This window comes from Lemur catta, chromosome X (genome assembly GCF_020740605.2).
Source record: "Lemur catta isolate mLemCat1 chromosome X, mLemCat1.pri, whole genome shotgun sequence".
In the NCBI taxonomy this organism is placed as follows: domain Eukaryota; kingdom Metazoa; phylum Chordata; class Mammalia; order Primates; family Lemuridae; genus Lemur; species Lemur catta.
In genome coordinates this window covers 10,750,747-10,764,838 of record NC_059155.1, presented here as the reverse complement: position 1 = coordinate 10,764,838, position 14,092 = coordinate 10,750,747, and the positions used below count along the sequence as shown (strand labels likewise).

At 36.5% G+C, this 14,092-nt stretch overlaps 1 long non-coding RNA gene across 1 annotated transcript; it reads right to left on the bottom strand.

Moving 5' to 3' along the window:
* Window positions 1-729: 729 nt before the first annotated feature.
* LOC123628414 lies at window positions 730-13,105 on the bottom strand. The gene is made up of 3 exons (XR_006731631.1): window positions 12,941-13,105; window positions 12,423-12,544; window positions 730-988 (listed from the first exon to the last, which is right to left on the bottom strand). It is a non-coding gene; the product is annotated as an uncharacterized LOC123628414 (long non-coding RNA).
* Between the last annotated feature and the right edge of the window lie 987 nt (window positions 13,106-14,092).

The window sequence follows — 14,092 nt, the reverse complement described above, 5'->3', positions numbered from 1 at the left end:
GCAAACCAACTAAATTTCAACCCCAAACTGTAATATAATAACATTTAGAGAACTGTTGAGGGACCAATGCCCATTAAAATATTTTAACTTATTAAAATATATCAGGGAAAAATTAGACTAATGGTGTGATGTCCTATAAAACCTTTCAATTAATTAAAATTTCTCAGGGCAAAGACTATCTTAAGGATACGGTCTTTCCACAGAGGACTGACAGCTTCAAGTTAATCCACATTAAAAACACAGGGAGATATGGGGGTAAAAAGCAAAAAAAAAAAAGTCTAAAAATCTGAGATCTATGCCTGCAAGAGAACTCTAGGTGTGGTTATTGGCACATGGAGTTGTTGGAAACCAAGCCTACTAGTTTTAGAGACAACTGAACTGTTAAACCATGAGCCTAAACTAAGAAAGCCTGTGAAAAATACTTAAACCTTGGACTGCCAGGATTAAAACAATCTAAGCCATCAGTCTCAATTTAGGCCATAATACTTAAAACAATCCTTAGGCCACCAAAATTCTATAGACAAAAAGCAGACTGAGAAAGATGTATACCTCACAGGAGGACATATTCCATAATGCTCACTTTAGGTAAAGCTGAGAAAGACAAAGAAAAAGGAAGAACCACCTGGAGGGTGAATCATGGAATCACAGAGGACAATGAACAAGAGAACTGAACAGAGAAAAGAATCAAGGCCTAATAAAGGAACATCTCCAACCTCCTGAGTAAGAGATACTCACAATGCCTGCTGTAATTTGCCTCTGCAAATGGGAGTGCTTATTGTGGTTATTCCATCTTTGTCCCACTATTTCATATTGGGTGGGTAGAGGAAGATGACTTACCTTTTTAGTTCATATATCTCAGGACTGACAGAAGCTACAACTTGACCTGATGGAGACAGTACTGTGAATCACCTGGAGATTCTGGACTTTTAAAATGTGACTGAATGGTATTTGTGTTGTCATCCTTGGAGAAGAGGTGAGTATGTTTTCCCTGTGGGAAGAAGAATGAAGCAAGTATTAATATTTGGCAGACTATGGTAGAGATAACTAGTGTTCACTCATATCCATTTCTCCTCTACTTCCTGGGCATATAGAACATCACACTTACCATCTCTTTTAGACTTAGATAGAATTGCATGATTAGTGTTGGCTAATGGACTGTGAAGAGAAGTGACATTCACTTCTTGGCAGGAGCATTTAGTTGCTTTTGCATATTCTTTTCCTTTTTTGTGGCAAAAGAGGAGGTCTTGGGTTAACATAGCAGTGCCACAACTTGAAGCCCCTTAGTTTGCTGAGTCACCACTTGGAAAAGAACTACCCTACAGAGCCATTTGAACATGCTGAGATTTTTTTGGTTGTTTGTTACCATGACATGGTCTATACTATTCCTCTTACAGATATAAAAAAATCATTTAATAAAAATATTATGTATAAAAACAAGTTGGAAAGATATCTCCTATGTTCTACAAACTAATCCAGGCATACACACAAACACATAGAGATATTCAACTAATTTAATGAAGATAGCATAACTTTAACACAAACCTGGTAAAGATAACTCGGAAAAATAGACTAATTGCATTTATGAATAAACTCCTAATAAATGTAGCAGATATTGTGGTTTGACTAACCTCACCTCCATTCTGCCCTTCTAATTACAGTTAGGATTCTGATAGCAAATTGGGTTCTGCCAATTAGACAGACTCGTCAGATATCTCTAAGGTGGAAGTGAGATGGAGGATATCTTCCTGCTACTGTTACTGCCAGCAAGGTCACAGATAAGAGAATGTTAGTTTTGGTGGCTGGATTCAATATTCAAGAATCTGGTCACCAGTTTGGTGTATATCTAAAGGCAATTACAGAGGCCACCTTAACCTCCCATTGTCTAGTTCCTAGCTTCATGAGTGTAGGAGGTAGTTGTGGGTGGCAACGGTAGCAGCTTTCCTTGAATTTAATGATATAGTGGTAGCCCCCTGATTTCTACTCTCCAACCATCACGATAATTTTGTAAGCACCTAAATCCCTTTATTGTTTCTTTCTGCTTGAAATACAGAGAGGTCTCTGTTTCTATTCTGACTGGTAGTGTGTGTTCTTAGAACCCAGAGATTTGCATCAGCTCAAATTCAGTGTCTGACCTACAGAATGGGAGAAAATATTTGCATGCTACACATCCAATAAAGGGCTGATAACTAGAATCTATTTAGAATTCAGGAAAATCAGCAAGAAAAAAATCAAACAACCCTATCAAAAAGTGGGCAAAGGACATGAACAAAAACTTTTCAAAAGAAGACAGACTAATGGCCAACAAACATATGAAAAAATGCTCAACATCTCTAATCATCATGGAAATGCAAATCAAAACCAAAATGAGATATAACTTATCTCCAGTGAGAATGGCCTTTATCAAAAAGTCCCCAAACAATAAATGTTGGCACGGATGTGGAGAGATAGGAACACTCATACACTGCTGGTGGGACTACAAACTAGTGCAACCTCTGCGGAAAGCAATATGGAGATACCTCAAAGAGATACAAGTAGACCTACCATTTGATCCAGCAATCCCATTACTGGGCATCTACCCAAAAGAACAAAAGACATTCTATAATAAAGACATCTGCACTAGAATGTTTATAGCAGCACAATTCACAATTGCAAAGATGTGGAAACAACCCAAGTGCCCTTCAATCCATGAGTGGATTAATAAAATGTGGTATATGTATACCATGGAGTACTACTCAGCTATAAGAAACAATGGTGATCTAGCACCTCTTGTATTTTCCTGGATAGAGCTGGAACCCATTATACTAAGCGTAGTATCCCAAGAATGGAAAAACAAGCACCACATGTACTCACCATCAAATTGGTTTTAAGTGATCAACACTTAAGTGCACATATAGTAATAACATTCATTGGGTGTTGGGCAGGTGGGAGAGGGGAGGAGAGGATGGGTATATACACACCTAATGAGTGTGGTGCACACCGTCTGGGGGCTGGACATGCTTGAAGCCCTGACTTGGGTGAGGCAAGGGCAATATATGTAACCTAAACATTTTTACCCCCGTAATATGCTGAAATAAAAAAAAATCAGTGTCTGGCTATCCCCTTAAAGTTTGGCTATTTCCCTTCCCCTGTGTACACTCAGCTCATTAAATGGTCACAGGTTCGTAGGCTAGGAGAAATATTTATAGTATACTTGTGGCAGTGTTACAGGATCCTGCTTCTAGGGTACTTGGTCTTTCCTTCATTCAAACGACTCTGGGTTATAAACTGGCTTAAGTTTGGGAATTGTGAGAGAGCCTGTGACTTTCTATTGTGATGACCTAAGTCATGCCTCTGTTCACCAGACTTAAAGTTAAAATGTACGTTTTTGGTATGCAAACCAAATAGAACTTTAGTATGCTGCCCATCTATTTTGGTTTTAGGGTCATCATCATCAAATAGCTACTGAAAAAGGTCTGTATAAATCAAACTACTTTGACTAGCACTCTGACCCTGATGCTTCTTACAGTAACCTTGTGTACCTTGCTTCTGGCAGCAAGGTGCTGTCACTTGTCCTCTCCTGCTCTAGGATCCTATTATCCCCATTGAAATCTAGGAACCTATTTCTGTGGCAGCAGCTACCTAGACTCCCATAGGCTACAATATTTCAAGAATGCAGTACTCTCCTTAGCAATTTATTTCTCAATTTTTGGTGAAGAAAGTATCATTTGGGTCCTTTTGGGGACATGGTTGGCAAATGAGTGGGTTATACATGATAAATCCACTCCACTGTTCTTATCTTTCAAAATCTTTGGATTACTTCCTCTACATTGTATCAAGGAATTTATAACAACTTCATTTAGTAGTGAGTCCACCTTTGAGTCCAGATGTGGCAGATGTAAGTGGCATTCTAAATCACATTTGCACAATCTTATCTCTCTGCCTTTTGTGCATGTCAGCCAACCTCTGTTCATGGCCACTGTGTTTGCACAATGGACCTATGAATGGAACAGCCATGACGATAAGAATGGAGGCTATACATGGCCTCAAAAACACGGACAACTCACCAAAACCAGCCAGCATGTTGGTGGCAAGTTCATTACTTCAGACCCTTCTACCATAGAGGATGGAATTATTTGTCCTCAATGGAATTGACACTTCCTCCAGATATTGGTTTAGTTTGCTGTCCCTGACCTTGGTGTTTCTGCTGGCATCATAATTTGAAGCTTACAAAATGCTGATTTGTGACAGGGGATCCTGCATAACATTGTCTTAGATAAAAGGACCTGTTTTATGCTGAAGGGGGTGTGGCAATGGGCACATGATCATAGAATCCACTGGTCCTATAATATATAACCTAGCATCAGTTGATCCAATAAATCAGTTGAATGGCCTGTTAATGGCTCAGCCAAGGCACCAGATAGAGGACAACACCTTGTAGAGTTAGAATACTGTCCTCTACGGTGAGGTATATGTACTCATACACCAATAACTAATATGCAGTGCTGTATTCCTAGTAACTAAACTACACAGGTCCAGGAATCAATGTAATAACCTACTTATAGAATCTGTGCTTCTTGTTTCTGCATACTCAGGCTCTGCTAAATTAGAGGTTCTGCTTTTCAAGAGGGAATGCTTCCACCAGGGGACACTTACCAAACCTGAAACTCAAATTACCTCATGACCACTTTAGGATCCTCATTTTGGTGGACTAGCAGGCAAAGAAAGGAGTTACTCTACTAGTGGAGGTAACTGTCTCTGTTTATCATGAGGAATTAGGGTTGCTGCTGCATGACGAAGGCAGGGACTACAACAAGTGTATAGAAAAGTCGTATTGATTTGTAAGGAAAATAGTAATTTTTATATAACTATTAAAATGAAGACATGATTTATAATGAGAGATTTAATAATCTCCCACTACATAACTACATATAGCTTTCACATCAGATTCCATTTTTAAACAGTGATGTATTCCTTCTGGATATTTTTCAATAATATTTTTCAGGACAAAATCTGTTAAATTAAAATATCTGTGACGTACGAGTTGATTTATCATTCATATAAAAACATGGGCAATTCACTGCTTATCAATATATATTTACTTTCCAGAACATTCCAAGGATACCCATGTCAAAATAAATTTGTATTTTTTATTTATTTATTTATTTTGAGACAGAGTCTCGCTCTGTTGCCCGGGCTAGAGTGAGTGCCGTGGCGTCAGCCTAGCTCACAGCAACCTCAAACTCCTGGGCTTCAGCGATCCTACTGCCTCAGCCTCCCGGGTAGCTGGGACTACAGGCATGTGCCACCATGCCCGGCTAATTTTTTCTATATATATTTTAGTTGGCCAGATAATTTCTTTCTATTTTTTTAGTAGAGACGGGGTCTCGCTCTTGCTCAGGCTGGTCTCGAACTCCTGACCTTGAGTGATCCACCCGCCTCGGCCTCCCAGAGTGCTAGGATTACAGGCGTGAGCCACCGTGCCCGGCCTAATTTGTATTTTTTATACTCAATTGTAAGCCACAAGGAATGCATTATTGTGAGGGTTAATGGGTGAAATGAACATTCTTCCTAAATTCTTCCAGCAAGTCCTTCACCATAATTTCAGCCAAATGCTCATGGTTTTAATAATAGTATTGTAGACCATAAATATATATTTTGTTGCATGCTATCACCAGTGTTCCTTATGAGTTCACTATTTTGAGCTTCTTCTAGGTACTGAGCTAGCCCTGTATATGAGGCTCAACTCGAACTTGTCAAGACAGCAAAATGATGATTTATGATCACTGGAGCAACATTGCTACCTCTTAATACAGTTGGGCCTTGGTAACCCACTTGGACCTCAGAAAATTTAGAGAACCTAAACACAGCCAAATGGAATAGTGAGAGTTAATCTTCATTAATAATAGGGTTAATAATAAGGTTAATATCTTGTATATTTATAAGTGGTCTTTAATTTGGAAATTACTATGGCATTAAGATTTTGCCTCAATAGTTGTATTATAATGATGGACATTGTAATACATTACTCAGTGATGTGCCTATGTTGTATTTTAGGTTACGTGAGTATTTTATACAGGTTGTCACATTTAAACCTCACAGCAAACCTGTGATACAAAATTAAGAGTGATTTTTATATCATATAGGTATTTACCTGGCTCAAATGAAATGATCTTGAAATGTATACTAAGCATTCTCACTGATGAGTAAGAATTGAGTAAATATCTCCATTATTATTTTTTAAAATAATTTTCAAAACTAAGCAATTGTGATCATTCAGAGAAGGAAATCATTGGTGACTGTTGAAAGATTTTGCAAGTCCCCACAGAAATGAAATGATATAAATTGTTCTAATGTTTTTTCATAAAATGAATGTCTTCTTAATTTAATGACAAATGTACTGTTGCCTCACAATAAATAAGGAACGTGAGCAAATACATTCAATGTTCAAATACATTAATTCTATACCTCTTTCTTATCACTGTTAGCTTCATCACTTGATCCTTATGTCAAATCTGTGGTCTTGAATTAAAATTTTTTAGGGCACGGAATTTTTGTCAGGGTCAAATGAGATAATTCTCACTACAGTCTTAAGTATGTTGCCTGTCAGGTAACTAAGAAATGTTATTTCTTTTTAAAAAAAATCTCATATTACTACTAATATTGCTGCTACATTTCTTAATATTACTAACACTAGATTCTATTGTCACGTTTTCAAGGGTGGCAAATTTGGGGGTTTCTAGAAGCTGAAAGACTTACTAATATCCCATAGCAAGTGATTTAAAATAACATATTTTTCTATTTACATTTTTATAGAAAAAGCAGTATTTCCTAGCTTAAGCATTGAGATGCTGTAGTGGTTTATAATGCAGTATTTAATAATCTCCCACTCCATAGCTTTCCATGCATATCCCATTTTAACTCCTATTATCAACTGCATGGGTATCATTCAAATATATTTGTTATGTGCAAAGAAACACACACACACACACACACATATACACACACAAAGATTCCACTGTAATGAAGTATATGGGGTAGTTTATTTATTTTCATATAAATATTAGAACCTACTTTGTCCATGATTTATGAAACTAGTTTATTCTCCAGAACACTTTATAAACATCCATGCCAAAATGTATACACAGATATATATACATATTTGCTAGCCAGATATGTAGGTATATAGATACACTAATAGATCACTGATTTAAAAATTAACTTCTGGAAACCATAGGTAATGACTTGTGGGAAAAGTTAATTGTTGATAATTAGAATCATGATTTTTAAACGTGAGATTCAAATTTATCTAACAGTATTTTTATCTGTTCATTCTGTTCCATGTACTCTTCATTGTGCCTTTAGCCAATGCCGTATTTTTAAAAAGTACATATGACAGACGCATTATATACTGTGGTGCCTGGTACTGCCAATGCTCCTTGGCAGGCTCCTTGGAGTAGTAAAATATCTAATATCTGATTTGCTAATATTTTGTTGAGGATTTTGCATCTGTGTTTATGAGAGATATTGGTCTGTAGTTTTCTCATATTGTCTTTATCTGCTTTGGTATTAGGATGATGATGGCCTCACAGAATGAGTTAAGAGATATGCCCTCTGCTTTTATCTTTTGAAAGTGATTGTAGGGAATTGGTATAAATGTTCCTTAAATGTTTGGTACAATTCTCCAGTGAACCCATCTGGGCCTGGCGCTTTCTGTTTTGGAAGGTTATTAGTTATTGATTCAATTTCTTTAATAGATGTAGGCCTATTCAGATTGTCTATTTTTGTGTGTGTGAATGTTGGCAGATTATGTCTTTCAAGGAATTGGTCTATTTTATCTCTTATCAAATTTGACCACTTTATTATTATGTAATGTTCTCCTTTATCCCTGATCATTTTCCTTGGTCTGAAGTCTGCTCTGTACAAAATTAACAAAGCTTTTGATTAGTGTTAGCATGGTACATCTTTCTCCATCCATTTACTTTTAAAGCTTTTTAAATTAATTTTTAATTTTTAATTATTATGGGTACATAATAGTTGTATATATTTACAGGGTACATGTGATGTTTTGATACAGGCATATAATGTGTAATAATCAAATCAGGATAATTGTAGTATCTATAACCTCAAGTATTTATCATTTCTTTGTTTTAGGAACATTCCAAATACACTCTTTTAGTTATTTTAAAGTATCCTATAACTTATTGTTGACTATAGTCATTTTCCTGTGCTATCAAATATTGGTCATTCTGTCTATCTAACTATATTTTTGCACCAATTAACCAACCCCACTTTATGCCCCCCTTCCCTGCTACCCTTTCCAGCCTCTGGTAACCATCATTCTCCTATTTCCATGAGATCAATTGTTTTAATACTTAGCTCCCACATATGAGAATATACGAGATTTGTCTTTCTGTGCTTAGTTTATTTCACTTAACATAGTGTTCTCCAGTTCCATCCATGTTGTTGCAAATGACAGGATTTCATTGTTTTTTTTATGGCTGACAAATATTCCATTGTATATAATGTACCACATTTTCTTTATCTATTCATCTGTTGATGGACACTTAGGTTGATTCCAAATCTTTGCTATTGTGAATAGTGCTGCAATAAACAAGGGATGCAGATAGCTTTTTGATATAGTGATTTCCTTTATTTTGGATATATACCTAGCAGTGGGATTACTGGGTCATATGGTAGTTCTATTTTTAGTTTTTCAAGGACCTTCCATACTGTTCTCCATAGTGGTTGCACTAATTTACATTCCCACCAACAGTATGAAGGTTCCTCTTTCTCCACATCCTCACAAACATTTGTTTCTGCCTGTCTTTTGGATAAAAAAAGTAATTTTAACCGGGGTGAAATGATATCTCATTGTAGTTTTGATTTGCATTTCTCTGATGACTAATGATGTTGACCATTTTTTCATTGACCTGTTGGCCATTTGTGTATCTTCTTTTGAGAAATATCTACTGAGATCCTTTGCCTATTTTTAATTGGATTATTTGATTTTTTTCCTATTGAGTTTTTTGGGTTCCTTATGTTTTCTAGTTATTAATCCTTTGTCAGATGGGTAGTTTGAAAATATTTTCTCCCATTCTGTGGGTTGACTGTTCACTTTGTTGATTGTATCTTTTGCTGTGCAAAAGCTTTTTAGCTTGATGGGATCCCATTTGTCCATTTTTGCTTTGGTTGGCTGTGCTTTTGAGGTATTACTCAAGGAATCATTGCTCAGACCAATGTCCTGGAATAATATCCTCAATGTATTTTTTAGTAGTTTCATAGTTTTAGATCTTAGATTTAAGTCTTTAATCTATTTTGATTTGATTTTTTATATGGTGAGAGGGGTCTAGTTTCATTCTTCTGTATATGGGGATAGCCAATTTTCCCAACATCATTTATTGATGAGACCATCCTTTCCCCACTGTATGTTCTTGGAATCTTTGTTGAATATAGGTTCATTATAGATTCATGGATTTATTTCTGGGTTCTTCTATTCTGTTCCATTGGTTTAAGAATGTGCTTTTATACCAGTACCATGCTGTTTTGGTTACTACAGCTCTGTAGTATAATTTGTAATCAGGTAATGTGATTCCTCAAGTTTTGTTCTTTTTGCTTAGAATGGCTTTGGCTACACTAGGTCTTCTGTGGTTCCATATGAGCTTTAGCATTATTTTTTCTATTTCTGTGAAGAATGTCATTGGTATTTTTGATGGATATTGCATTGAATCTGTAGATTGCTTTGGGTAGTATAGACATTTTAATATTGACTCTTCCAATCCATAAACATGGAGTATCTTTCCATTTTTTTGTGTTCTTTCAATTTCTTTCATCAATGTTTTATAGTTTTCATTATAGAAATATTTCTCTTCTTTGAGTAAGTTTATTCCTAGGTATTTTATTATTTTATTGTTTTTTTTAAATTTATTTTTAATCTGAAATAATATTCATTCTAAGCAACATTATAAAAACTCTTCTATACTATTTTCTAAAATATGTAAAACAATTGCAAAGATGTGGAAACAACCCAAGTGCCCATCAAAACATGAGTGGATTAATAAAATATGGTATATGTATACCATGGAGTACTATTCAGCTATAAGAAATAATGGTGATATAGCACCTCTTGTATTTTCCTGGATAGAGCTGGAACCCATTCTACTAAGTGAAGTATCCCAAGAATGAAAAAATAAGCACCACATGAACTCACCAGCAAATTGGTTTCCCTGATCATCACCTAAGTGCACATTTGGAAATAACACCAATTGGGTGTCGGGCAGATGTGGGGGGGAGGGGATGGGTGTATATCTACATAATGAGTGCGATGCGCACTGTCTGGGGGCTGGACACGCTTGAAGCTCTGACTTGGGGGGCGGGGGGGCATGGGCAATATACATAACCTAAACTTTTGTATCCCCATAATATGCTCAAATAAAAAATAAAATAAAATATGTAAAACATTACTATTTATGTAAGTATCCTTACATCACTATCTTAGAAAAGTGATCCATACACTTTGTATAAAATCAATAAATACAATGAATATGAATATTTATAGTATTGAGTTTAAATAAAAGAACCAACTTACACTCCTGAGTTGCTAATCCAATGTACTATTTCACATAAAAATGTTAAAATATTTTATAACAGAAATATAAAAAATAAAAAGTAGAGAGAATAGCATAATGAATTCCCAATTATCAACTCAGGTCCAATCTTACATCATTTATAGCTCTGCCCACTTCCCTCTCTCCCAGGCATTATGTCAACTGTAAATATTTCAGACAAGGATGCTTTGTTTAGAATAAAACCACACACACAACTTAATCACACTGGAAAATTTGAATTGTTTGTTAATGTATAAGTAACCAAAATATAAACCAGAAATGCAGAATGACATCACCAAGTATGATTTTTTTCTTTTACTTTGTACCACTTTTAAGTGATATTCTTCCCCATCTTTAGAGAGTACATATTTTAGACACTTTTAGACATTTTCTTTTTTTGAGATGGGGGTCTCACTATGTTGCCTCAGCTGGTCTTGAATTCCTGGCCTCAAGCGATCCTCTGGCCTCACCCTACCAAGTAACAACAGATGGCCCGAGCCACCACACTGGAGACAGTTTTAGATCACAGTAGTATCCAAGTGGCTTGCCAATGATGTTTTACTTGGCACACATAACACTTCTGTTAAAAACAAACAAACAAAACACGGAGTAGAAATATATTTTTTATAATAGCTTACTACTATTCTTATTACTCTGTTGTTTTACATCCACGCAGCTTCATACATTTAAATTATGTGTCTGGCTCCTAGAGCATCTGAAGTTGTAATCTGTTTTAGATATTGTTACTCATCAAAATAACTTAGTATTTAATTCTCATTATGAGTTAATTTTTTAAAAATCTCTGAATCTCCCTAATTTCTGACATTTTTCTCAAACTTTCATCCCTATAAATGTCTCTGCATACATAAGAGAAAACAAAAACCAACCTGAAGAATAAATTATTAAAATCCCACCACTTCCTTATATTGCTAAACTAAATAACTTCTAGGCACTTTATTGAAATAGTTCATATTACAGTATATCTATTTGTAAAATTTACATTTGTGAAAGTGCAAAGAAATCCTCAGATTTTAAATTGCTCAAAACTTTTTCTCAAGGAAATATATGCATCAATGTTGAGCCCCTCTCCTTATAAGAATAAAAGCTGAACATGTCATTATCTTCTGCTTAGCTCTCAAAGGCTTTCCCAATATAGCACTCTAGGAAGCAAGCATTCATTCCCAATCATTTGGAGTTGGCAAAAGAAATAAACTCTATTGGTCATAATCATTTGGAGTTGGCAAAAGAAATAAACTCTATTGGTCATCTGTGCTCTTAAATAGAGCCTATTAATATCTAAAGTGTAGTACTAGTATCTGCAGTAAGTAGCAGTAATGAAAATGTATAAGTCAGTCCATTCCTCACCCTACTGAAGAATTTAAGGCCAGGCACAGTGGCTCATGCCTGTAATCCCAACACTTTGGGAGGCCGAGGTGGGAGGATTGCTTGAAGTCAGGAGTTTGAGACCAGCCTGGGCAACATAGTGAGACACTGTCTCTACAAAAAACTAGAAAAATTAGCCGGACATGGTGGCACATGCCTGTAGTCCCAGCTACTCGGGAGGCTGAGGCAGTAGGATTGCTTGAGCCCAGGAGTTTGAGGTTGCTGTGAGCTAGGCTGACGCCACGGCACTCACTCTAGCCAGGGCAACAGAGCGAGACTCTGTCTCAAAAAAAAAAAAAAAAAAAAAAAGAATTGTCATTCAATAAGCTCATCTATAACAGTTATTTAAAATATCTCTGAACTGTATTTATCTAAACAGAAAATTTAGATCGTACTATCTTGATAGAACATGGGTTTTGAAGCCCGTGTGGTGGCGGAAGCCTACTGTTTGCGCACCTGCAGTTCCAGCTACTCGCTAGGAGGTGGGAGGATTGCTTCAGCCCGAGAGTTCCACGTCGTGATTTTGCCTGTGACTAGCTGCTGCACTCCAGCCTGGGTAACATAGGCAGACTCTGTCTCTAAACAAAAATTAAAAAGCATAGTGGTTTAATAAGCGATTATTACTAATGTTAACCCTTTATCTAAGGTAAAATTTTAGACGGTAAACCGAACAATGAACTAAGAAGCTACCAGCCAGCATTGACGTTTTTTCCCTTTCCCAAGATGCCGCGCGGCCACCCGCAAGTGACTATTTGCATTAAAAGCAACATAATTTGTTATCCACAGAAACACAATCTGTGGTCGGCAGAATAGACTAATGCAGGGTTCTGGCCTGGCCCACCTGATCCCTGCGAGAGCTAGGATTCTCATTAACCTCGGGGAAGGGAAGAGATTGCTCACATCCCACAGTGTTGGGGGGGGAAAGGTTGCAGTCGGAGTCCTACGCCAAGCTCCACACCACCCGCTGTCCTCACCTATGGATCCACACAGTGTGTGAGGAGCAGAGTGCCAGATTTACACCGAGTGGCAGCAGCAGCTGTCTCTGTCCCAGGACGTCCTCCACCAATGATTACTATGTTGAAAAGCAGAGTCCCGGGTGCCACGCTGTCACCACAGAAATGGGCCAACGGAAGGTGCTGTTTGATGAGAGAAACCACTGACCAGCAGCCACAGCCTCAGATGGAGAACATGCTGGGAGAAAAATCTATGTGACTTTGAACCTGACACGAGCAAGGCACCGGTATATTATTTAGCTATTGTAAATCGGATTAATTTATTGGTTTCATTTTTCAGATTGCTGTTGATTTTATATCCTGCAACTTTACTGAATTTATCAGTTCTAATAGTTTTTTTTTTGTGGAGTCTTTAGGTTTCTCTAAATATAATCATATTATCTGTAAACAAGGATAATTTGACTTCTTCCTTTCCAATTTGGATGCCCTTTATTTCTTCTTGTGTGATTTCTCTAGCTAGAACATCCAGTACTACATTGAATTAACAGTGGTGAAAGGGGGCATCCTTGTCTTATTCCAGATCTTAGAGGAAAGGCCTTCAGTTTGTCCTTGTTCAGTATGATACCATCTGTAGGTCTGTCATATATGGCATATGGCTTTTACCATATTGAGGTATGTTCCTTCTATGCCCAGTTTTCTGAGAGTGTTTATCATTTATCATGAATGGGGTATTGAATTTTATTGAATGCTTTTTCAGCATCAATTGAAATCATATGTTTTTTGTCCTTCATTCTGTTGATATGATAATATAACATTGATTGATTGGTGTTTGTTGAACTGTACTTGCATCCCTGGGATGAATCCCACTGGATCACGATGGACAATATTTTTAATGTGTTGATGAATTTGGTTTGCTAGTAATTTGGAGATTTTTGCATTGATGTAATCATGTTGAAGAAGTTCCATTCTATTCCTAGTTTGCTGAATATTTTATCATGAAAGGGTGTTGGATTTTGTCAAATGCTTTATCTGCCTTGAGATGATCATGTTGTTATTTCTCTTAATTTTATCAATATGGCTTATTACATCATTTGACATTCATATATTGAGTCACACTTGCATTCCTCGAAAAAAATCTCACTTGGTCATGGTGTGTAATCTTTTTAATATGCT